Source organism: Mustela putorius, unplaced genomic scaffold, assembly GCF_011764305.1.
Source record: "Mustela putorius furo isolate JIRA1106 unplaced genomic scaffold, ASM1176430v1.1 tig00003863_pilon_pilon_pilon, whole genome shotgun sequence".
Lineage (NCBI taxonomy): Eukaryota > Metazoa > Chordata > Mammalia > Carnivora > Mustelidae > Mustela > Mustela putorius.
In genome coordinates this window covers 13,632,735-13,660,397 of record NW_025422015.1, presented here as the reverse complement: position 1 = coordinate 13,660,397, position 27,663 = coordinate 13,632,735, and positions in this window count along the sequence as shown.

The window sequence follows — 27,663 nt, the reverse complement described above, 5'->3', positions numbered from 1 at the left end:
CTGGCGATAGAATATTTTCTCTTCTGCTGTCTAAATATGCTTCTTGTTTCTTCAAGTATCCCTTATGATCCTACTAAAACTTTTCTGGGTGTTATACTTTGTTTCATTATTTTGTTTCATATTGCCATTAAGATGTGATCAATAGGTTAGTTCTAGCTCATTGTCAAAGTATCAAAACATGATGTCACATACTGGATAAGAATGGGAGCTCTGGTGTCCAGCTCTCTGGGATAAACTCTTACTCAGTAAATTAGAATAGCCCTTAATGATATTTTTTTTGTTTTGGCATTTGGCACAAGCATACAAATTTGGACCCTTAACCCCATGAATTGCCCCACAGTTTTTCCCACACCTTTCTCTATCCCATTATCAGAAAAGGAACAAGGAACATGTGCGTATGTGTTGGCACCCCAGTCCCAACATCCAAGTTCTATGTCCTCAACTCATCTCCTAATTCAGCCAGGATGCAGCCACTCCCAGCCACCATCCAGGCTGGTGGGAGCATACGCTACAAGTACAGTCTACATTGCAGAAGAGGGATAAGTAATAGACTGGCTCAGACTTTAGCAGCATGTTAGGGATCATATGGAAAAGCAATTTTAGAGTCAGTAGTCTAAGGAGTATTGTCTTACCCACTGCAAGCCTAAAATGACCAAGGGCAGAGTAAACTCTTATTAAAAGTTAGTCTTGTTATTTTTACTCAGTTATTCAAATACATGACCACAACCTATTTTAGGGTTATGAAAAGCAAAAGAAAACAGAGCAGTAATTTTTACTACTTTGTTTTACTTCTATTTTTTTTTTTTAATTTCCCTCATCTTTCCTCACCACTTAGCACTTTAAGTCTTGAAGGTTACTAAACAAAACCAAAAAACCGTATGTCCTGGAGCCATTACATATTAAACTTGCTGATGTCAGCTGGATCTTAATCATCACTCAGCAGCATTTTTTTTTTTATTTCTATGCACAGTTAACTACATTATGTGTAGTACTGAGTCCATAATTTTAATGAAATCCCTTCCCCAAAGCTGTGTCCTAGTGCCACTGTCTGGTCTCTAAAGCCCTTTCATACAGGGTCTTAACCACTCCACTTCCCAGTCCTGTGTCTATAAACTTACCTGAAACTACCACTAATTTCTTCGTGCTTTATAGACTGCTTTCATGCTATTTGGCAATGTAATTCTCACCAATAGTGTTCTATGTCCTGGCTCTTTAGTCTCTTCCAAGATACTGCTCTCTGTAAATCCTCACACACTGTTCTTTTCTTCCTTCCCATGCCAACACTTAGATATATTAAACTCTCTTCGTTCAAGAAGAAAAACTCCTTAACTCTTCTAGCTATAATCCCATTACTTCTTTTAAATCCAAGTATCTTGGAATGTAGTTTGCACACTGCCTCAATATCCTTCTTCATATTTATTTTTGCCCTGGATTATCTGGTTTCTATTCCTTCTCATGCTGGTTTCTGTTCCTTCTCCATTTCAGGTCATCAGAGACTTTGTAATTGTTGTACTAATTCTTCTATTTCATTCTTTTATTAACCTGTCTACAGCATTTCACACATTCAATACTTTCTTTTATCTTCAACTTTCCCCTCCTTTGAATTTTGTGCCATGCCTTGATTCTAGCTTTTTTCTTACCCGTATAATTTCTTTCTTATATGCTGTCTCCCATCTGTATCTTGAATTATGGTAATGTCAATTATTTAGTCTATTTTCTATAAAAATTTTCTTCTTGAGTCATCTTTATAACCCTGTGGCCTCCAAAATACATATTGTTAGCTTATACCTTTGACTAAATTCCAAATACCAATATTCAACTGCTTTCTTACTATTGTTATTATTATTATTATTTTTACTATGTTAGCCCAGAAGTAACAAAAGTATCTCATAGGTCACATGGTGAAGACAAAATCACTAACATGCCGAATCAACTGTATCTTCTCTAAAAGTATTATGGACAATTTATCAGCCACTTGGATAGAATTTAGCAGTCAATGAGATTCAGTTTATCTATTTTTTTAAAATTCTATTTACTTATTTGACAGAGATCACAAGTAGGCAGAAAGGGAGGCAGGGGTGGAGGGGAGGGAGGTTCCCCGCTGAGCAGAGAGCCCAATGTGGGACTCGATCCCAGGAGCCTGGGGTCATGATGGGAGCTGAAGGCAGAGGCTTAACCCACTGAGCCACCCAGGCACCCCAATATATGTTTTTTTTTTTCTTGAGTGAATTTTGGTAAGCAAATAATTCTTAAATATGATACCAAAGCATGATACAAAAAATAATAAAGTGATAAATTGCAATTCATAAAAATATTAAGAACTTCTACTCTTCTTTTTTAAGGTTTTTATTTATTTGTCAGAGAGAAAGAGAGAGAGCACAAACATAACCATGCAGGGCAGCAGGCAGAGGGAGCAGCAGGTAGAGGGAGAAGCAGGCTCCCTGCTGAGTAAGGAACCTGATCGAGGGCTTGATCTCAGGGTCCTTCATCATGACCTGACCTGAGCCGAATGCAGCTGTTTAATCAACTGAGCCACCCAGATGTTCCAGAACTTCAGAACTGCTGTTCTTATAAAGACATAGTTATGGGGAGAGGGGACCTTCTCACATACCAGATTAAAATATTTGCCAGCCATATATCTTATGAAAGACTTATATCGAGAATAAAGTGCAGTAAAAAAAAAAAAATAGGTAATCAACTCAAATAACATAAAGACAGAGAATTTGAACAGACATTTCAAAGAAAATATCCAGATCATTAGTTGTTTTATAGATTCCTTGGGATTTTCTTAAGAAGTCATACCATTTTGGAAGAAAGTTAGTTTTACTTCTTGCCAATACTTTTGACTTTTACTTTTTATTGCCTTATTGCAATGGCTAGAATCCTACATAAAATTTTAAATATGAGAGGTGTGATCCTAATTCTTTACCTTATTCTTAATCTTTTGAATTTATGAATTTATTACTCACTTTTTGAGCAGTTTGTGAGATATTTTGAGATTGATTCAATCACTCTTTTTAGACTCCAATGATGATTTTCTAACTCTGATTTCTCCTATATTTACTAACTGGCATTCTGTTGTTAACAAATTTTATTTTATATTATTATGGGTTCAAAGATCTTATTTTACAGTGGCAAGAATTGAAACAAGTCACTGAAGTAATTATTACCAATATTGTAACAACTAGCATCACCTAGCTAATTGGAAACAACAAGAAAACAGTTTCACTTTTGCTGTATTCATGCAAAAATGATTAAAATAATTATGAGAAATAGTAGGCACACCATTTGAGGAACATTTTACAAAATAACTTGACCACACAATAGCAAGATGAAGAAAGACTAAGAAAAGATGAGGAACCCATGGGAAGTCTACCAAACATTTAAAGAAGAATTAATACATATTCTTCTGAAACTGTTCCAAAATAATAGAAATGGAAGGAAAACTTCCAAACTCACTATTTGATGCCAGCATTATCTTGCTCCCAAAATCAAATACCCTACTAAAAAGAGAATTACAGACCAATATCCCTGATGAACATGGATGCAAATATTTTCATCAAGATACTGTCAAATAGAATCCAACCATATAGTAAAAGGATTATTCACCATGACCAAGTGGGATTTATTCCTGGGCTACAGCAGTGGTTCAACATCGACAAATCAATGTGATATGCCACATAAATAAAAGGATAAGAGCCATATGATCCTCTCAATAGTTGCAGAAAAAGAATTTGACAAAATACAGCATATTTTCTTGATAAAAACCCTCCATCACGTGGGGATAGAAGGAACGTACTTCAATATCATGGAAGCATTATAAATAAGACCCACAGGGAATATCCTCAATGGGGAAAAACATGGGAACATGACAGGGATATCCACTCTCACCACTGCTGTTCAGCATAGTACTGGAGATTTTAGCCTCAATAATCGGTCAGCTAAAAGAAATCAAAAGCTTCCAAATCAGCAAAGAAGTCAAACTTTTGCTCTTTGCAGACAACATGATACTCTAGAAAAGCTAAAAGACCCAACACACACACATACAAAAATTGTTAGAAAAGATACAAGAATTCAGCAAAGTCATAGGATATAAAATTTATGCACAGAAGTTAATGGCATTTCTATACACTAACAATGAAACAGAAGAAAGAGAAATGAAGGAATTGATCCCATTTACAATTGCACCAAGAACAACTAAGATACTTAGATATAAACCTAACCAAAGAGGTAAAGAATCTGCACTCTGAAAACTATAGAACACTTATGAAAGAAATTATGGACCATACAAAGAAATGCAAAAATATTCCATGCTTATGGATTAGAAGAACAAGTATTGTTAAAATGTCTATGCTACCTAAAGCAATCTACACACTGAATGCAATCTCTGTAAAAATACCATCTGTATTTTTCCACAGAGCTGGGACAAACCATCCTAAAATTTGTATGGAACTTAAAAAGACCCCAAATACCAAAATAATGTTGAAAAAGAAAACCAAAGTTGAAGACATCACAATTCCAAATTTCAAGCTGCATTACAAAGGTGTAATCATCAAGACAGTCTGGTACTGGCACAAAAACAGACACATAGATTAATGGAACAGAAACCCATAAATGGACCCTCAACTCTATGGTTATGTAATCTTCAAAAAAGCAGGAAAGGATATCCAATGAGAAAAAAAAGACAGTCTTTTAAACAAATGATATTGGGAAAACTGGACAGGCACATGCAGAATGAAAATGGACCACTTTCTTACATCATACACAAAAATAAACTCAAAATGGGTAAAACACCTAAGTGTGAAGCAGGAATCCATCAAAATCCTAAAGAAAAACACAGGCAGTAACCTTTGTGATCTCAGCCACAACAGTTTCTTACTAGATACATCCCCAAAGACAAAGGAAACAAGAACAAAAAATGAACTATTAGGACTTCATCAGGATAAAAAGCAAAGGATACAATCAACAAAACTGAAAGGCAACCTATGGAATGGGGGAAGATATTTGCAAGTGACTTAATCAATTAAGGGCTAGTATCTAAAATTGATAAAGACCTTATCAAATTCAACACCCAAAAAACAAAAAAATAAATCTAGTCAAGAAATAGGCAGAAGACATGAACAGACATTTCTCCAAAGAAGACATGCAGATGGTTAACGGACATGAAGAAAAGGTTCAACATTGCACAACATCAGGAAAATACAAATCAAAACCACAATGAGATACCACCTCACACTCAGAATGTCTAAAATTAATTACTCAGGAAACAACAGATGTTGTCGAGGATGTGAAGAAAGGCGAACCCTCTTTACACTACTGGTGGGAAAACAAAGTGGTGCAGCCACTCTGGAAAACACTGTGGAAGTTCCTCAAAAGGTAAAAATAGAACTACTACAACCCAACAATTGTACTACTAGGTATCTAACCAAAGGATACAAATGTAGTGATCCAAAAGAGCACATGCACCCCAATGTTTATAGAAGCAATGCCCACAATAGCCAAAACAGACAATGATCCCAGACGTCCACCAATAGATGAATGGTTAAAAATGTGGTATGGAGCATCTGGGTGGCTCAGTCATTAAGCACCTGCCTTTGGCTCAGGTCATGATCCCAGAGTCCTGGGATCGAGCCCCACATCAGGCTCCCTGCTCAATGGGATGCCTGCTTCTCCCTTTCCACTATCCCTGTTTCTGTTCCCTCTCTCACTGTGTCTATCTCTGTCAAATACGTAAAATCTTTTAAATAAATAAATATGTGGTATGTGTGTTATATATATATTATATATATATTACTCAGCAAACAAAAACATATATGTGTATATATGTTATATGTATATATAAATATATGTTTATATAATATATATGTTTATATATAAATATATATATATAAATATGTTTTATATGTGTTTTTATAAAAAATATATATGTATATATGTTATATGTATATGTGTGTGTGTGTATATATATATATATATATATATATATAGTACTCAGCGAACAAAAACAATGAAATAAATGAAATGTTGTCATTTGCAAGGACATGGAGGAACTAAAGGGAAATATGACAAGTGAAATAGGTCAGAAAAAGACATAACGTATGTATTCATTCATACGTGGAATTTAAGAACCAAAACACATGAACATAGGGGAAGGGAAGGAAAAAGAAGATAAAATAGAGAGAGAGTTAAACCATAATTAAATCCTAACTCTAGGAAACAAACTGAGGGTTGCTGGGGAGAAAGTGAGTGGTAGATGGGGTAATTGGATGATGGGCATTTAGGAGGGCATGTGATGCAATGAGCACTGGGTGTTGTATGTAACTGATGAATGACTGAATTCTACCCCTGAAACTAATAACGTACTATATGATAAATAATTCACTTTAAATATTTTTAAAAAATAAAAAGTAGGAAGGTTCTTCACCTTCTCTTTAAAAAGCGACTAAACCAAGGATACCTGGGTTGCTCAGCGGTTTAAAGGACTGATTCTTGATTTTGTCTCAGGTCATGATCCATAGTCATGATCTCAGTGGTGGGATGAAGCTCGACTTCTGGCCCTGTGTTCAGTAGAAAGTCTGCTAGATATTCTCTCCCTCTTGTTCTCTCCCTCTGCCCTTCCCCTGCCCTCATGCGTGTGTGTGTGTGTGTGCACGAGCATGCATACGCATGTTCTAAAATAAATACATAAATTTTTAAGAAGAGATTAAACCCATTTGACTATAAAATATAATGTATCCCCACTAACTGATTCAGACCTTGAAAAAATATCCACAAAAGATATTAGAATCACCAAAATGCAATGATTTTGATTTGACTATATCAATTAAATCTATCAATGTTAAATTTCCTAATTTTTATAATTGAGAAATTGTGTTTATGTAAGACCATGTATTTGTAATACGAGTAAATTATCCATAATTATCCATATACAAAACTGTCCATAACAAAATTGGCACAAAATTTTTGGCTACTTCTTTCAATTCAGAATGGTTGAGATTTTCCAACAGAATATTTTAACATGACAGTTTACAATATAAACTGAATATGAAGAGACCTGAAAAGTACTTCTTTCCCCCCCTCTTTGGGAATGTAATATTTCAAGTTAGTAAAATAAAGTTTAAATATATATTTAACTATGGCATTTTTTTCCTTTTAGATGCTGAAATTGAAATACGAGTAAAGGGTCATATCTCTACCCTACTCAAATTGTTTTGAAATATGTAATATACATAGAAATATGTATATGAGCAAAACAAATAATTGGTGAAAAATATGGCAATTATTATTAAACATAAATTAAAATATCATGAAAATAAAACTTGAAAGTTCAGTATATAAGTTTCCATGAAGCAGAGAAGAATTTTACTTAAAACACCAAAAAAAGGAGACATAAGTGATACCGATTGGTACAGAGTGAATTCTGAACTATTCTTGTGTAATTTTTTGATGATACATCTTTTATTCTCTGTATTTCTATATTTTTCTCTTTGACATAATCAAATATTTTATTTTAAACATGTATTTTACACACAGAATCTCCTATAGGAAACATTCTAATTGTTAAAAAATATCTAATTGTTTAAAGCTCTTTCTCATTTTTTCTGATAGGCTGGCTTTGAAATTATATTATTCTTTAGATATTCAGACACTGGATACCATTTCATAAATTTTACACAAACACATTTATAATTTCCTTAAAACACTTTTATTTGTCACACCAAAATCAACCCATGAGAACTGCCTAAATAATTCTAAGATGGAATAGATTATAAGGTATTATAAATCTTATGAACTATAAATTTCCATGCTGAAATTTTTATCAAAATAAATGACTGGACTCAAATTTTATCTTTTTAAGGGACTTGACAGATTAGCTGAATTTACCAGTATTTCAAATGGTTTCAGAAAAAATATATATATATTTTTTATGTCATTCCACATACTGGGCCAGAAAAAAACCCACAAGAAACTGTCATTTTTCTTATCTGTTTCCTGTAGTAAAATTTTACAAGTGAACATTACTCTTAACCATAATTTTATCTTTTATATTCACTTATGACTCTAGGGAATAATTATCCATATACAAAACTGTCCATAACAAAATTGGCACAAAATTTTTGGCTACTTCTATCAATTCAGAATGGTTGAGATTTTCCAACAGAATATTTTAACATGACAGTTTACAATATAAACTGAATATGAAGAGACCTGAAAAGTACTTCTTTCCCCCCCTCTTTGGGAATGTAATATTTCAAGTTAGTAAAATAAAGTTTAAATATATATTTAACTATGGCATTTTTTTCCTTTTAGATGCTGAAATTGAAACAAATGTGTCAGAAATTGAAAGCTTTTTACTTCTCAAGAGTTACAACACAGATGCCTAACACAGTTAATTGATGAAAATTGGCTTATAATCTAGTACTCACTTATTCAATTACATTTAGATTATATGTCTGCTACTTCGTTTAGTATGAAGACTCTCTAGGCTTAAATTGTGAGACACAATGATAAGAACTTTTGAAATGTATCTATTTTACTATGATCATTTGTATTTACTTGAAAACTTCTTTGCTATCTTAGTTAATGACTTTTTGTGACATATTTGGAATAGTATGTTAACATCAGAAATATGCATTTATCATGCAATTACGTTTCATAAAGCCCTGAGCTCCTCATCTTGAGTTTAATTTCTCACCTTTCCTCATTCTAAGCATGTAATTGTTTATGTGGTATTTACATTTAATTTGAAATTTAATAAAATGAGTACTAAATTAGGGACAGAAAATATAACTTGCACTTTCTTTGAAAGCAGAAAATAATGTATTCCACTGAACAGCTGGGTAACTTTCATGCTTTATGCAGATTAGTTTAAAAGTAACAAAAGTAGAAAAAAATGTGAGTGGATGACAATTTCAAAGTGCAAATGAATGCAAATTTTCTGCACATTAAAAACTGTGTGCATGCACTTATTTTTTTAAAATCTATTATACGATCTTTAACAGAAAACAGGATTTTTATACTTTGCTGTTTAATTATAGGAGATCCAGCCAGGAAGTATAATATTTTCACCTGGAAACAGAATAAAAACATGAACTAGATCATTCTGAATATACAAAATAGAGAGTAATGTGGGACCATAATGGAAACACAAATCCCACTTAGTGTTTTAATCTTGCAGAAAACATAAATAACATTTTATTTTTTCATTTTAATATTCTTCAGCAAGCATCTCTATCTCCAAAGGAAATAATCTTGATAGTTCCATTAATCATCATTACATTGTGAGATCAATGTTATATTCCTAGGTCCTTCATTATGTCTTTTTAAAAAATTTTTTAAATGATTTTATTTATTTGGCAGACAGAGATCACATGTAGGCAGAGAGGCAGGCAGAGAGAGAGAGGGAAGCAGGCTCCCTGCTGAGCAGAGAGCCTGATGTTGGCTCTATCCCAGGACCCTGAGATGATAACCTGAGCAGGAGGCAGAGGCTTAACCCACTGAGCCACCCAGGCACCCCCTTCATTATGTCTTATACATCATCATCTTTCTTTTATTCTATAATTACAAAACAATATAAGTATGCATCTTAAAAATGACATTTAAACAGATCTGATATAGAACATTCTAATTATCGGTATTCTTAAATTATGCAATACATATGTATCACATCTACAAAGAGTGATAATTTGACTTCTTCTTTGCCGATTTGGATGCCTTTAATTTCCTTTTGTTGTCTGATTGCTGAGGCTAGGACTTCTAGTACTATGTTGAATAGCAGTGGTGATAATGGACATCCCTGCCATGTTCCTGACCTTAGCGGAAAAGCTTTCAGTTTTTCTCCATCGAGAATGATATTTGCGGTGAGTTTTTCATAGATGGCTTTGATGATATTGAGGTATGTGCCCTCTATTCCTACACTTTGAAGAGTTTTGATCAGGAAGGGATGCTGTACTTTGTCAAATGCTTTTTCAGCATCTATTGAGAGTATCATATGGTTCTTGTTCTTTCTTTTATTGATGTGTTGTATCACATTGACTGATTTGTGGATGTTGAACCAACCTTGCAGCTCTGGAATAAATCCCACTTGGTCGTGGTGAATAATCCTTTTAATGTACTGTTGAATCCTATTGGCTAGTATTTTGGTGAGAATTTTCGCATCTGTGTTCATCAAGGATGAACAAGGTCTATAGCTCTCTTTTTTGATGGGATCCTTGTCTGGTTTTGGGATCAAGGTGATGCTGGCCTCATAAAATGAGTTTGGAAGTTTTCCTTCCATTTCTATTTTTTGGAACAGTTTCAGGAGAATAAGAATTAGTTCTTCTTTAAATGTTTGGTAGAATTCCCCTGGGAAGCTGTCTGGCCCTGGGCTTTTGTTTGTTTGGAGATTTTTAATGACTGTTTCAATCTCCTTACTGGTTATGGGTCTGTTCAGGCTTTCTATTTCTTCCTGGTTCAGTTGTGGTAGTTTATATGTTTCTAGGAATGCATCCATTTCTTCCAGATTGTCAAATTTGTTGGCATAGAGTTGCTCATAGTATGTTCTTACAATAGTTTGTATTTCTTTGGTGTTAGTTGTGATCTCTCCTCTTTCATTCATGATTTTATTTATTTGGGTCCTTTCTCTTTTCTTTTTGATAAGTATGGCCAGGGATTTATCAATTTTATTAATTCTTTCAAAGAACCAGCTCCTAGTTTCATTGATTTGCTCTATTGTTTTTTTGGTTTCTATTTCATTGATTTCTGCTCTGATCTTTATGATTTCTCTTCTCCTGCTGGGCTTAGGGTTTCTTTCTTGTTCTTTCTCCAGCTCCTTTAGGTGTAGGGTTAGGTTGTGTACCTGAGACCTTTCTTGTTTCTTTAGAAAGGCAGAGAGGCAGGCAGAGAGAGAGAGGGAAGCAGGCTCCCTGCTGAGCAGAGAGCCTGAAATTGGCTCTATATGTATCACATCTAGACAATTTGAAGACACTAGATGTAGATCATTGTAATTTTAATAGTCCTTCAATGATTTAGATCTTTTTTCCTATATTGAGTTTTCTTGAGGTAGACACTTATAAAAAACTAGCCTTATTGCCTTAAAAATAGGTCAAAGATATTGTAATTTTGCCTCAATAGGTAGTATTTACACTATTAAATATTGAAATTAATGGTTAATATGAGTGTGGAATCAGCTAAGCAGAGTAAATAAATCAATTTTGTACGTTTTCCATGCCTCAACAATGAACACTACCATCTCATATGTATCCATTTATTTAATTTTGCTTAATTTGAAATAAACACTGGATTTTTATTTTTATTTTATTTTTATTTTTTTAAAGATTTTATTTATTTATTTGACAGAGAGAGATCACAAGTAGGCAGAGAGGCAGACAGAGAGAGAGAGGAGGAAGCAGGCTCCCTGCAGAGCAGAGAGCCTGATGCGGGACTCGATCCCAGGACCCCGAGATCATGACCTGAGCCGAAGGCAGCGGCTTAACCCACTGAGCCACCCAGTCGCCCCATAAACACTGGATTTTTAAAAGAAACAAATGATGAGAAAATAATCTTTCTCAGATCATTTTAAGTTATTCCTAAATAACATAACTTTCCTTTTTTGTTATCAAATATTTAATCCTTGAGCCCAGTAGTTATATATTCATTGCTCAACTATTTCAAATATGCGTAAGACAAATTTAGGAAGTACTATATCTAAACCCATACCCACAAAATGATATGTAGAAAATGATTAAGTGCTCACCAAAACAATGCTTCATGACACAATGGAATATTCATATTTTCATTTTCCTGATCCCTGGAGACCTGATAAAGGAATTCTAGGTTTCACAAAGAAGTAAAATGGTAGCTCACCACCTAAATATGCATGCCCCCAAAATAAAATATCATTTTGCCTGTGAGGCTTTCCACAGTTGGGTTTGTTCATCTCTCCTTTGCTTCTAAATACTTTAATACTTCTGCTCTGTATTGTAATTGGTTTACATATCTGTCTATGTCCCTCAACAATGAGTTTCAACCAGCGCTGGGAATAAAAATAAGTTATCAGAGACCAAGGAGCATGCTTATTTTGTCTTTGTAAGTTCAGAATTCCCTGCCAAAGATCTTTCCAAAAACACAAATTTAACAGTTTCATCCTTCTATTTCAGATACATTAAGTGATTTCTCATATAATCCACAATTTAACATGAAGTCTAGCTTCATGGTCTACCTCTAACCTCAAGTCCAAACTTCTGCCCAGAGTCACTGTGACCTTCATCTCTATAAAACTAACACTAAGTACACAGAACTCTCAGGACTATTCCAGATCTAAGCTTCAAAAGGGCCTCAAAGTTCATCTAATGCAAGAAGCAAAGATTCAGTCAATCCGCAGCAAAAACAATCTCTTTTCACACCTACCCTTCCATCCTTCTCTTTTGCTCAAAGTTAATCTCTGTTGAGACTTTGTATTTAAAGTATAGAAAAAGGAAATGAAGTATCAAATATATATTTAAACTTACTGGAATTATTTTTATTTTCTGCTCTTGAAGACTTACTTGTTAAATAAGAGCAGACTTACTTGTTAAATAAGACAAATATTGTCCATCAATTCATTTTTGTATTTAAATTGTCCTTAATGTGTAATTTGCAGTATAAAAGTTTTCTGAAGGGTAAATTATAGACCTCTTTTCCTTACTGCTACTAAGAATACCCTAAATTACATAGGCTTTCTTTAACCTCACAATTTTATATAATGGTTTGCTATATAGTTTTCTGCTATAGTCACAGTTGGGTTTTTTTTTTTTTGTTTGGTTGGTTTTTTTTTTTTTTTTTTTTTGGATTCACAATTTTAGCCCCTTAACTTTTGTAATAATTTAAAAATCATTTTTGATCCCTAATTTCATTCTACCTATGTATAATTAATTTATCCTTCTCTCTAGTAGTATGAAATGTATATTTTTCTTTCTTTACTCACTCATATTACATGCATCTTCTATACATACATAATTTCATTTTTTAAGTTTACTGTAGCATAAAAACATGGTTTCATTTTGGTTATTAGAGTATGTCTGTCTTGTCTTGTAGTTTTAAAATTCTTCTTGCCTACTAATTACCTCTTCCATAAGAATTTTAAAATCAATGTGTCAGGTTTTGTTAAAAAATCCTTTTATATTTTTCACTAGGATTGTATACATTAACTTGGTAACAATAATTATTTTTACAATACTGGATTTCTTCTCAAGGAAGATGAGCTATGTGCTTCTTAAGATTTCTTAAGACAAAATAGTGCCTATGTTAAAATGATCAATCAATATTATATGTTAATAAAAATATGGAAGTGAAATATAGCTACCTCTGTATAAATAACAAGTTACATAGGTATACTTGTATATAGAAATATATCTACATTTAAATTTGTATATAATTTTTATATTTGCACATATACAGTTTTTTTCCAGATTTTATAGTGATCCCATATAAAGTGAGAAATATTATATCTCTGTTCTCCAGAAGATTTGGTATAAGATTGTACTAAGTTATCCTTTGCAAGTGTGTCAAAAATTCTCAAAAATCATCTAGGCCTGGTGTCTTCTTTATACCAAAATGTCTAAGTACTTCTTCAACTTTTTAAATACACAATTATTCATGATCTACATTTCTTGATCCAATTCCAATCTTCTTTTTTTCTTATAAGATGAAGTTCTCCATTTGTAAGCATTTAGCTTAATGATATAATATTATATATTTAAATGTGTATTTTTGTCATAAATAAAAATTTGAGCATATTTGCTCATTTCTTTTGGATTTTGCATTTTAGCCCATCTTCATCAGTTTTGTAAGTATTTTCAAATTTGTATTTGCTTTTGTCTCCATTCTAGTTTTCTCTATCACTGATCCTTACTGTAATTTTATTCTTTTTCTAAACTTTGTTATTTCATTTTATTCACTGTTTTTTCTTTTGTAATGTATCTTTTTCTAACTTAAGATATTCATCAAGTTGATGATTTCCACCTTTTAAATAGTATTAGATTAAGATTTCACTTGAAACTCTTACTTTTACTTTATTCCAAATTGTTGATAAGTATTTGCTTTATCATCTTATTCTAAAATTTTATACTTTTATTAGAATTTTTTCCTTGACCCTTGAGTATGGGGAAGATCTTTTTTGATTTCCAAAAATAGGTCATTTTATAATTTAGATTTTTAAACAACACCTAAAATTATTGTCAGAGAATGTGGCCTATGTAATAGCTAATATTTGATATTGGTATGATTTGTTATACCATTGATTTTTGTGAATATTTAAGTGCATAGAAGTAGCGTTTGAAGCAGACATCTACTTATGTTCATTAAGCAAAGTTTATAAACTGTTATTCAAGCATTTTATAACATTGGTGGTGTTATCTCCCACGGAGGTCAGTAATTGAGAAAGATGTATTTTTTTTCTTGTAGGTCTATGAATTTTATATATTTTGCGTCTATTTTATTCACTACATACATGTTCAGAAGTTTTATAACTTCTTTTGAAGTGGATTTGTATCGTATTTATTAATCTTATTTCTCAGGATTTTCTCCAAATGCTTTTATCCTCACATAGCTATAGTAGCTGTCAGTTTATGATATATTTTTCCATATTTTTACTTTCATCCTTGCTGGTTCTTTATGCTTTAGAGGAGTCTTTGGCAAATAACATTTAGCTCCTTTTTAAAAGGATTAAAATTATAACAATTTTCAACAATCTTACTTTCTGATAAATTTAGTCCACTTACATTTAATATCTTAAAGGAGTTTAATGTAAGAAATGGCAATAGATAAGTTTAAAATGCTCTTAATTTGTAGAATATATTTATCATGATGAGAATGCCTATTTTAATCTACTGACTTATTATTATAATTCTGAAATTTATAATTGTTTAAAAAGATGTTGTATTTCTTTTTTCTCTTCCTGTTATAGCCTGAACTGTGCTCCTCCTAAATTTATATGTTGAAGTCTTAATCCCTTGTATGACTAATTTAGAAAGAGCCTTTAAAGAACTGATTAAATTAAAATGAGATTATTAGGTTGGGCTCTAATCCAAGTTGACTATACGGTAATTGTTTTTTAAGTATTGTTGTTGTTGTTGTTGTTGTTTTTCAACAATTGGTTTTTTAAATTGTTTTTTAAGTTGTTTTTCATGTGCTTCATTCTTTCCTCCCACATTCTAGGAGAGTATACTTAAAATAAAACCAAGTGTTCCTTTTAGCGACTTTGAGACTTTTGTGTGGTAACAGTGAATATTTAAGACTTTATTATACAAGGACTTTTACACCCAGATAATTCAAAATTCAGTTTAATAGAGTAAGTGACAATTCTCCTAGATCTGATTTTCATACACCTAGTTTCCTGACGCCAAGGCAACCAATGATGTTGTTTTGCATTCTTCAGTAATATTTTTATACACACACATGCACATATTTCCTAACTCTTTAGCCATTATGGTAATATCCCAAAAGTATAGTCTATGATAATCTATTTTTTAATTTAATACATCTTGGAGAATCTTAGAATGTAATATATCTTTCATATTTTTATGCAGACATTAATTTTCTTTTTTTATTCATTTAAAAAGGTTTTATTTTTTACTGGTAAAACGTGTATATTTTAGATGTACAACATGATGTTTTGCAATTTTTTGCCATATTTGTATACCAAGTATACATCATGAAATGTTTACTACCACCAATCTAATTAACATATTCATCACTTCCTATAGTTACTATTTTTGTGTGTCTGTAGTGAGAACACTTAATATCTACTCTCAGCTAATTTCAAGGATATACTATTTTTTATTACTATATTCAGCTAGCCATCATGTAAATAATTTTCAAGTCTTGCCTCAATGGACTATTTGGATATTTCTAGTAATTTGTTACTACACACAAAACTGCAACAACTAAGTTTTGACAAATCATTTTTAACATTGATCAGTAACTATGATACTGAGAAGTACATTACTATGAAAGGATTTTTTTTTTCCCAAGGTACTGGAACATCTTGCTAAGACAATTTAGGTAATGTACGTTTTCCTACCATTAAGTCATACTGAACTATTAATTATCAAATGTTATTAAACTCAGTGTAATGTGGACTGTGCAGTAGTATAGGCCTTGTGATTTTTGCTATCACTGGAACCTGATCAAATACCTGGTACATAGTCATCACTTAACCAATATTTTTGAATGAATAAATACATTAGAACATGTACATGAAAAACAACATACTTTTGTTTTTACCACTTTGCACTTATTTTCCTATTATTGACTAACTTTACCATCCTAATTTTGCATTGAAGAAATCATCCTTTCTTTAATCTCAGTCAGTGGACTGAGATTGCTTCCAACGGTAGGTAAGGTTGCTTCCAAACCTACTTCTGGAGCAACCCATGTAGTTGAAATACAAGCAATGGAACTTGTCATTACACTGGGCCCAGTGATTAATTCAATGATAAGTACTTGACTCAATCACATCCAGTGAGAGATGGTGAGACATTTTTTTGGATGACAAGGACAGCAGAGATACTCTTTTAATAGGGTTTGAACATGGGATGATACCAAGCTAAAGTTGCTACTGTGATTTTCAGACTATAAGGACAGAACTTCTCTAAGAATGAAATATATGGAAGATGTGTGTAGCTGAGAGATTGAGAAAAAGCAGGCACTAATGATATGTTAGTCTTATGAACCTAAAATTAATCGATTCAACACCAGTATTTTTCAGTTATTGTGTGCCAATAGATACTTTAGCCACTTTGAACTGAATTTCTTGTTATTTCCAGTGAAACATTTTAAGAGATTCATGTATTTTTTGATGTAATATTTATCTCTGTTTGATCTTAGTTAAATCCTCTATATCACTAACACACTTTCTTTCATCTGTCTTTTTTTATGTTGTTGTTCTTGGTCAATAATGCAAGGTTAGCAGAATATCAGCTTTTTCAAAATCCTTTTATCTTGATTCTTTCTACTTGCTTTCCTTAAAATAATTTAATTAGAGTATTTTTGTTCCTTAATGAGTATTTAGTTCATTTGCTTATTTCATTTTAAACAGAACTGATTTGAAAATCTGAGTCCTTGCTTGAGAAAAACTTTCAAATCTACTCCATTAGTTTTTTTTAAATTTTTTCAGTGTTCCAAGATTCATTGTTTATGCACCACTCCCAGTGCTCCATGCAATACATGCCCTCCTTAATACCCACCACCAGACTCACCATCAGTTTTGATCCAAAATTATGCATTGACAATTTTTTTTCTAAATAACCCTTCCCATTTGATTTTTGTCATTAGTGATTATTTAGGACATTTAGTTTAAAGTCACTAGCATATATTTTGTGCACAGAGGTCAGTGTATGAAGTCTATACAGATTTTATGCTTTAAATATATTATAGTTCTTTGTATGTGAAAATTTACTTTGGATGTGAAATTTACTGTTGTTTTATAACAACAGTAATATTTAAAAATATTAATTTATTTATAAGTCATAACCCACTTGAAAACACATAAAAGTATAGTGCTTATTACATTACATTAACATAATAGAAACCCAACATTATGCTTAGTATACTATATAGCTTTATTGTCACTAATATAAAATTATTAGAAAAAAGTTTTATCGATGCTAAACTGAGTTTCCCTCAGCTTTAAATTTTTCAACTACAAATACTAAATAGTAGTTTTTATAAACTTTATAGTAGTGGTTTATAATTAAATATAAATCAATTAAGATTTCATAAGATAACAAAATATGGAACATTTCATGGGTCTTTTACATGAAGTTTGATGTACAAACTAAAAATTTCAAATAGATTTCTTTCTAATTTGAAATTTTAAGTATTTTGACTTCAATTTTATTCAGTTGTTACAGAAAAGTTATTTAAAACTATAAAACCTGCACTTTAAAGTATGATTACTAAGTAGCTGCCTATAAATAATATGTTAAGACATTTTCATTGCAAAAATTACTTAAAATGTTTACATATATAGAAATTAATGTGTGTCACATAAAGCAATTGTAAAGTATTGAAAGACCATAATTTTGAAGACTGTCTTATTCTTTTTTTTTTTTTAATTTTTTTTTGTTTACTTTTTTGTTTGTTTGTTTACTTTTTTTTTTTTTTTTATTACAAACCCTTGTGTCGAGGGCTGACTTTCAATAGATCGCAGCGAGGGAGCTGCTCTGCTACGTACGAAACCCCGACCCAGAAGCAGGTCGTCTACGAATGGTTTAGCACCAGGTTCCCCACGAATGTGCGTTGCGTGACGGGCGAGGGGGCGGCCCCCTTTCCGGCCGCGCCCCGTTTCCCGGGACGGAAGACTGTCTTATTCTTGAGGTTTAGTAGCTTACTTATTATATCAACTAATATGGAAATTTATCAAGAGACCAACAATGATAAAGAGGAAAAAAAGTGGGACAAAGAGAATAGGAGTAGATTTCCTAACAATTACAATAAATAAGATACCATTCATAATTAAATAAACATCACACTGTAAATAAAAAGCAGCTATGGACAATTTCAGTTTTGATTCTAGGAAGAATGAGTAATAATGTCCCCAGGAGTTAATGGGGCATTCAGTGACTCATGAAAGTTTAGAAAGTAGAAATGAACTACTCATTTAGCATCCAAACCAGTCTAAAGTGGTACTTGTGGATAAATAAAGCCATCCATCCATGGGGCCCAAATAAGATTTAGTATTGACTTTAGTATACACTATCAAAAACCATCCAGGTGAATCATGACCTATTACTTCCCTAAGAAAGAATTTCAGAAATCTAAACAGACAGTGTTAGCAATGTAAACAACTGAATTGTAACATACACATTTGAAGATTTTCAAATATGTAGGCATAGGATAAATTATTTGAAAAGTATAACTATGTATCTGTACTACTTGCCTAGCGAATTAAGTTTATGAAATAAAGCCCTTCTTTCACATTTTTGTGAAATAAATAGGCTTAAGTCTTTCACTCTTTCATCTATCATTCATTTCATACATATATGTGTATATATATATATTTATATATACACACATATACATATATACCTTATATGGCTATAAAATAATGGTTATATAAAAGTAATTTGCAACATTAAGAAAATAAGTATTAAAAATACTTGGAATTCCATCTAGAGATAACCTCCATAAAGCTTTGCTTCATTTATTTGACACATATACATAAACATTTTATGATTATGCTCTCTACATGTATTTTAAGTCATGAATCTAACTCACTACATTCATCTTCTTTCAATGGGCTTTTCTCTAAGAGCCAATTTACCACCACCTTCTGAAATCTTGGAACTTTCAGAGACAAGAGCCCTTTTTACTATGTGATAAACAATTTGTTTTGGGGTGGCTAATAACCATGCAGTCTGAACCTCAATTACTAAATGAACTTTCCTAAATCTTCACTCGTTCTGCTTACCAAATGTGTCTGCTTTAAAAAAACAAAAAAGCTACAGGAAATTTTGCCACAGATGAGAATAGTCCCATGTGTGCCCACATGTGCACATGTGAGTGTGTATTTATAGCTCAGCATAGGGTTCTTTTCATCAGTATTTCCTCACTAAGAAAGAGGATCAGTGTCCAGAGTTAATTTCTCCCAGCAGCTGAATTGCTATGGCTTGTTCTGAAAGGAGACTCACTCACTCTTCTTGTAAGTCCTTTCAGGTTCACTGCACAAATTTCAGGCCTCCATCTGCATAAGAATGCTACCTTGGCTGTGGGCCTGAAATATCAGTGGAATAAAGCTCTGACATCAGCTACTTTCCCTACTCAGAGTGTAACTGTGTTTTACAGAAACTATGCCTCCTGCTGGGGCTGGCTCCTCAAAGTCCATGAACACAGCTTCAAAAGCTGAAGATGGTCTTCGAATGTCTTTGCTGGTCACGGCTCTACCAAAACACATAAATCCCAGAATTTATCAAAATGCTCTACCCTGGCTAGAATCTGCATCCATTTCTCCCTGTGGTTCTTTGTATTTGAACTGTCTGTCACCCAGTAACAGTATCCTTAGAAATACTATCCTTAATTGCTGCCTTCTTTTAGCCATATCCAATAATTCTAGTCCCAAAATGCCTCTTGAATTCAATCCTTTGTCTCCTTTACTTCTTTAAGCAAACTAGTAAATAAAAATGAGTATCTAGAATATCCTTGGTTCATATATACAAAGTAGTTAAAAACATAATACAGCATCCATATAATGAATACTATTTCCTATAGAACTTGTGAGGTTTTCCCTGTCTTATACAATTGGTCTGAAATGAAATCTAGGATAGCAGGGACTTGAAGAAATAATTTTACAATGTATTTGAAGACCAAAAGGAAAATTTAAGCGAGCAACAAAAGACCTTGTCACAAGAGTGTACAATTATGATCCTGTCTGCAGCAGATGAGTCATAGGAAAATATGGGTTAGAGGAATCAGAAAAAGACCTTTAGAATAGGGAAGGACTTTTCTGAGCTATGAAAAGTGAATAAAAATTAAGTTTCTGATGGTCTATAAAACATCAGGTGAAGAAGAAGATATGAATATATATGCATAAAGAGAGATGGCCACTATGAAAGGACTTCAAAACAGGACCATTACAATATAAAATAGGGACTGATAGGTTTTGACAAGGACATCATTTCAGTACCCAGAATTTTAGCACAGAGTATCCGATTTCCAGGAGATCAAGCTACAGATATGTGGAGGGCATTTATTGAAATTATCCCGTTTTAAAGCTATAGGTCTGGAGGAAGTGACAGGATGGGGAAACCAGAAAGCTGAAGTTAATGGTTAGCTGTTCTGCCCTTGGGATATGGCATTAAAAAAACAAAACACATTGGATTAGGGCAGTTTCTAAGGAAAGTTACTGGGGAAGAATGCAGTTACTATATTTACTGAAATTAGTTTTCTATTTTTAGGTACCAAATGGAAAAAAATACAGAACCATCTAGAAAATCAATAGAAAATGGACTTTAATATGTACTCGAAACATTTATTCAAGATTTGTCTTGGGTCCTTTTCAACAAAATGGTTTTTGAATTTACCTCAAATCTTCATTTTAAAACATTAATGGTTGTTAAAATAAATTGAGCTCATACTATGTCCCAGACAGCAGGACAAGCATATTGCATTCAATTTACCATGGCAAGCCAATAAAATAGGACCATCATTTATTGCAACATAACAAGAACACGGAAATAAAGTTTAAAACCTTTTTAAAGGGTCATAGAATTGGGGCAAATATGAACTACAATTTAATCCAAATCAATCTTAAAACTCCAAGCTTGCAACACTAATAAATGCCTCTTTTTTCTCACATAAAAAGCCCTGTCTATACATCTTACAATCAAAACAGACCATTAATGTGAACTAATAATTCAATTCTAATAACTGAAAAAATATGCTTAATTTTTGAATCAGGATGGACAAGGTGAAAGTTCACCCATATTATAGATCTTTATATTCTGTTTTAAATTACATCCCTTAAGTTGGGGCACCTGGGTGGCTCAGTGGTTTAAGCCTCTGACTTCGGCTCAGGTCATGATCCCAGGATCCTGGGATCGAGCCCCACATCGGGCTTTCTGCTCTGCAGGGAGCCTGCTTCCTCCTCTCTCTCTGCCTGCCTCTCTGCCTACTTGTGATCTCTGTCAGATAAATAAAGAAAATATCTTCAAAAAAAAAATAAATAAATCCCTTAAGTTTAAGTTTCAAGATGATCTTAATTGAGCCCAAGACAACAGATAATGTGATTTGTTATTAGGTCCAGAACATAGGAGGACTTTAAAGTTTTGTCTGTGTTACCTGCAGTTTCAGTAATTTTTCTTTAAAGAAATAAATTTTGCCAGAATACTATAGCGTAGTTTTTTTCTACAATGACCAGAAAAATTTGATTTCTCCTATTAAACTAGGTTAACAAGTGAGAATATTCAAACTTAGAAATTTGGCCAAATACATGGCATAAATGGAATATTCATCATAATATGTACTGATATAAATGACAAAGCAGCTAGCAACACATTTGTTATATTGGAAATAGACCCAGGCCAGAAGATTAGTAATAATTTCACTGTAAGGCTTTTACTTAGCCAAGAGTGTGAGAGCAGGGGAGACAGAAATTCTAGGCTTGACACATAAAAGATATTTTCTATGTATATGTAATTAATTTTTCCTCACTTGGCTATTTTTTTTGTCTTTCTCTTTCTTACTAGATTCTTTTAAATAATCTCCTTTACTGAAGCTTTTCCTCTCATCCCCAAACATGTCTCCTCATTCTTTGACCATCCTTTCCATTCTTTCCACATAACCCTGAAAATATCTTGGTTACTCAATCCTTTAAGCTACTAATATGAAAATAATATGCTTCTAGAACACTATTCTTACACTTGGAGAAGTTAATTTTGAATGTGTGACTTGAAATATGACATATATAAGAAATGTAATCATGTAATAGACATACCAAATGATGGAATTTTGAATAATTAATGGATCATATTTAAGCACTATTTGAATATAGAGTAAGTTCTTTTTCTCATATTTTCATGTTAAGAATCATCTGTGGGGCACCTGGGTGGCTCAATTGATTAAGAGTCCATCTCTTGATCTTGGCTCAGGTCATGATCTCAGGGTCCTAGGTGCAGTCTCTAGTCAGGCTCCACACTTTAGGGGAGCCTGCCTGAGGATTTTCTCTCAAGATATATATATGTATCACTCTTTACCTCTCTCTCTCTCTCTCTCTTTCCCTCTTCCTCTGCCCCACCAATCTCTAAAATAAATAAATAAATCTTTAAAAATCATCTGTACTCCTTGAGGTCTAAAAATATAATTTTAAATAAATAACTAGAATGTTCTTATGGAAGAATTAAAAATTATTTATAATAACTGGGCGCCTGGGTGGCTCAGTGGGTTAAGCCACTGCCTTCGGCTCAGGTCCCGCTCGGGTCCCGCATCGGACTCTCTGCTCAGCAGGGAGCCTGCTTCCCTCTCTCTCTCTCTCTCTGCCTGCCTCTCCATCTACTTGTGATGTCTCTCTGTCAAATAAATAAATAAATAAATCTCTAAAAAAAATTATTTATAATAAAATTCTATTTGCCAAAACAAAGGCTTTTTCCTCAATATGAAGGTTACATAATAGGTAATAATGTAATTATTTTTGAACTCTGTATAATTTTTGAACTCCAATTCAGACATTGTTAAAAATATAATAAAAATAACACATTCAAAACATTTTTCCAATGCTTTATGTTATAAACAAGGTATATCATGGATTCTAGTTTATGTGTTCATCTGAAAGTAATAATTAATATTAAAAGTTTTATGATTATCTGGAATGAGCCTGTTTCAAACATGTGTATATTTATCCTTTACAGTGTGGAGTCTTAGACACAGTAAAATTCATAGCAAAATCCACCAAAATATATAACAGACATTTTCCTCTATTCCTGAAGAGGGTCAAGGGAAAGCTGTTAGACAAAAACAGAGATACCAGAGATAATAAAAGATCCAGAAGTAAGCCTCTCAACAAGCAGATGTCTCTCTGGCTAGAGGAATAACCCTGGGAGAAACAGTACAACAGGATCACTGGAGAAATAAGTCCAGGAACTTGTATCCTGCTTGAAAAAAAAAGGTTATAAATTAGGTTATAAAGACAAAGAAATGAGTCTAAATCAAGGGGGAATGATGTTTGCAGGACATCAAAATTTTATATGATTTAGGTAAATGAAGAGTAAGTGATAGGATTTCCTAACTTTTTGTATCTTGGTCTTTTTTTCTCACATTCTTAATACTTTTTTTTTTAACTAAGTTTGTAACATTAATATGTGATAAAGCTGAACCATAATATTTTTTCCATTTCTCCTTCAATTTTAACCATATCAAAACATTTTCTACCCACGTTTAAGAAAGCTCTACGGTGCATGATTTCTAGAAGGAGAAATATAGCAAAAATGCCTATTGTTTTTTCTCACTCAAAAAAATTTTTTTTAGGGAAGCCTTGCGGCTCAGTCATTAAGAATCTGCCTTCGGCTCAGGACATTATCCAAGGGTCCTAGGATCGAGCCCATTACTGGGCTTTCCTGCTCAGAAGAAAGCCTGCTTTTTTCCCTCTCCCCTCTGCTTGTGTTCTTTCACTATCTCTCTTTCTGTCAAATAAATGAATAAAAATCTTTAAAAAATATATTTTTTTCAGCTTTGTGGTGTTAACATTTTAGTAAGTTTAAAGTACACAATGTGATTTTTTAAATATACATATATATCAGTAAGTGATTGCATCTTTTATTTTTCTATTTATGTTAGAATTTAAGGACGTAAGATGGTTTTGTTTGTTTTTGTAATTTTAGGGACTTTTTATACATTGCTATCTAGGATTTCTTAATAGAATTAAGCTTTGGGCTATGCTCTATTAAAATGGTTAAATTCAAACCTTTATTTCACCTTAATTTAAAGGAAAACTTTGTCTTCCTGGAGTTAAAAAGTAATTGCCCTTTTATGCCAAGAAATGTGTATAGGTTCAAGGCTGGTTGGATATCCCAAAGCTAATTTTCCGGAAGGAAGAGAACAACTAACTCAAGTCTATTCATGTCTAAACATTGTCGTCATGCATGCATGAAAAATGCAGTTTGCAGCAGGCCCAGAGTGTCTGGCTGTGAACCTCCTCATGAGAAATTCCTCTAAGTCTTCACTACGTTTCACAGCTCAAAGTCCATTCAGATTCCTGGGGAAATATGTGGAGAATTGAGAAAATACAAGGGACTCTTACTTATAAATCTACATCTATGCTCCACTGGTAACCGTTGTGTGCAGAAAGGGAAGGCAAGCCTTGTGTGTTTTCATTCACCCAGTAACCAGCTCTGACTCAGCCCTTCCAGTTACCTGCAGAGCAGTGCTGAAATTACACATTCTTCCTCTGCTCTTGAAAGTTTTCATGAATATGAACATTTTTCTAAAATGCACCTTCACTCATAAATCTATTTGATGAAATACACTGAATACATATACATCAAAAACTTAATAGATATTTCTCTATGGAATAAGGAATCACTGTGTCAACCTACCCACACTGAGTGTGACTATAGTTTGACATTTCTTTGAGTCATTTCTATAGCAAGCAACAATGATGCCACATTTAGAAGATTAACACTACTGTGGATAAAAAGGCAATGGTAGCAGTAAACTAAGCAATAAAGATACTATTTTTATGTATAATCTAATAATTATAAAAACATCGAAGAAAAACAAAGAAGTTATTTACAAGAATAGAAGATTATATCCCGTGGAGAATTTTTATACTCCATTATATTACACAATGTGATGGTTTTATTCCATTATATTCCATTATATTAAATATATATTCCATTATATAACTTTTCTCACAATTTCATTAATAAGATAAGGATTGATATTTTCTTTAAAAGGGAATATTTTTCCAGGTATTTCATTTTTTTCTATTTAATTACTAGTGAATATGTAAATTTCAAAACTATACAGAATTCCTTTTCCTACGAATAAATAATATGTCAAGTAATTGGTACCTTATATCTTTGAAACAGTAAGTTTATTGCCAATGAAAATAAAGGCAATAACCACCCTTATAAAATAGAAGTATGAAAAGACAAGAAATTTGATTAGGCTAATCTGACAAATTCCAATCTTCATTAGAATTGTCCTCCAAATATTCCCACACATCAGATTATATTAAAAGAAATGAGTATATTCTAGTGAAAACAAATGGTATGATAATCCTTGATATACTGTTTCATGAGGGACAATAATTTTGTCAAATATATTGCTTTTCACCACATCTAACTGGTAGGGTTTATTTAAAATGGCTATTCTTTTTTATCATCCTATTGGTGTGAGTTTTATCACTTGAAATTTTTTAGGCCAACAAAAACAAAACTTTCTCATAGGAATATCATTCTTCCTGTTCCTTCCTTTTGTTTTCCTGTCTTGCTGGAATTTAACAAAACTGATCCAAGTGATACAAATCTCATATCAATTTCTTTTAGTTCCTTGTGAGGTCTCTGGATTTTCTCTAGTGCCAAATATAAGGTTTAATTAGGCTGTTGTATAAATAATTTGACAATGGATTAGAAAGCATCTTAAATTCATGTAACTATAATTCCACATGCTGGCTACTTTTTAAGGCTTATTTGATACTTGGTTAGATTTTACTAACCTGCTTTTAGTTTTATACCATCTATTGAATGTGGCTAATTCCATCATTAAGCTTTTCTTGATGTTGGTCTGAAATCTGATGTCCTAGAACTTCATGCATTTAAAAAACTATCATTCATGGGGCCCCTGGATGGCTCACTGGGTAAAGTGGTAAGCACCTGACTCTTTTTTCAGCTCAGGTCATGATCTCCAGGTCCAAGCTCACTGGGAAGTCTGCTTTCCTTCTGCCCCTCTGCCAGCTTATACTGTCTCTCTAAAATAAATAAACCTTAGAACAAACTATCATTCATTTCCTTGCTTCTTTCAGGCAGCCTGCCTCTCTGCCTACTTGTAACCTCTCTCTGTCAAATAAATAAATAAAAATCTTTAAAAAAAATTAAAAAAATAAAAGTAAAAATGCCATGTAAAAAAAAAAAAGAAAAAAGAAATTGCTCAAGTAAAATCAGTAATAGCCTGCTGAACAAATAGTTACTTCAGATTGAGAATTTTAATCCTAAATTTGCCGGCTTGTTCTCTAAGTGAACTTTGTGTTTGATAACCAATTTTATGTTCTGAAAATCCAGGAACAGATATTATTCTTTGAAATATATGATCAACATGGGAGAAACTAAGATGTTATTGTTTCCTGGAGAGAATTCATCTACCATGAAAATGGAGGTAGATTTCACCCCATTTTCTTTTTCATATTTTACAAATGAAAGCACACAACTCTTATAACTGAACTTAGTAATTTCCCTTGTAGACTTTCTGCCACGGCCTGAAAATAACTATTTATGTTTGGGATTATTCAACATATGATGCTTGAGGTAGGTTAAAGGATATAGAGTGAACATGAGTGTTTTCAGAGCAGTAGAACTGAGGACTGATAGGTCCAGCTTTGCATTTCTTTTATAAAACACAGCAAGGATAAACAACTCATAGTGAACTCAAAGTATGTGAAAGCATACTGAATATTATCATACTTTGAAATATACTATAATTATCATTGTTTTGCATTATTGCAAAACATTGCATATTGTTCAGGAGTTTACAGCTCTTATGGACATTTTCAGTTTTCATTTAAATGAATAATATTCATAATTTTTAAAAATGATGGCTTGTATGTGAATATCCTTTTGAGAGATTTCAGAATTGCCACTCAAGTTTGGTCCTCAATTTAACATCCTTTCAGAAGCTTATCAAATTCTTATTAAGATTTTTTTCAGAAGGCTATAGTGGCATTATCCGTCTCTAAAACACACAAAAGTATGACTCTTGTGATGATTTTAGGTTTTATCCTAGGATTGCAGTCAGGCCTTGCTAAAGTTCTGCTTCCCCTCTATTAACCTCTTCAAATAATCACCAAATACATAGCAAAGCTTCAATAATTTCCTGTTGGCTTTCCCCTTTGTGCTACATAATTGTTAGCCTTCAAAATGTTGTAATCAACATTGAAATTTCTTTGAAATATAAACCATGAGTTGTTATTACTGAAGAAATTAATCAGAGTCCTTTCAC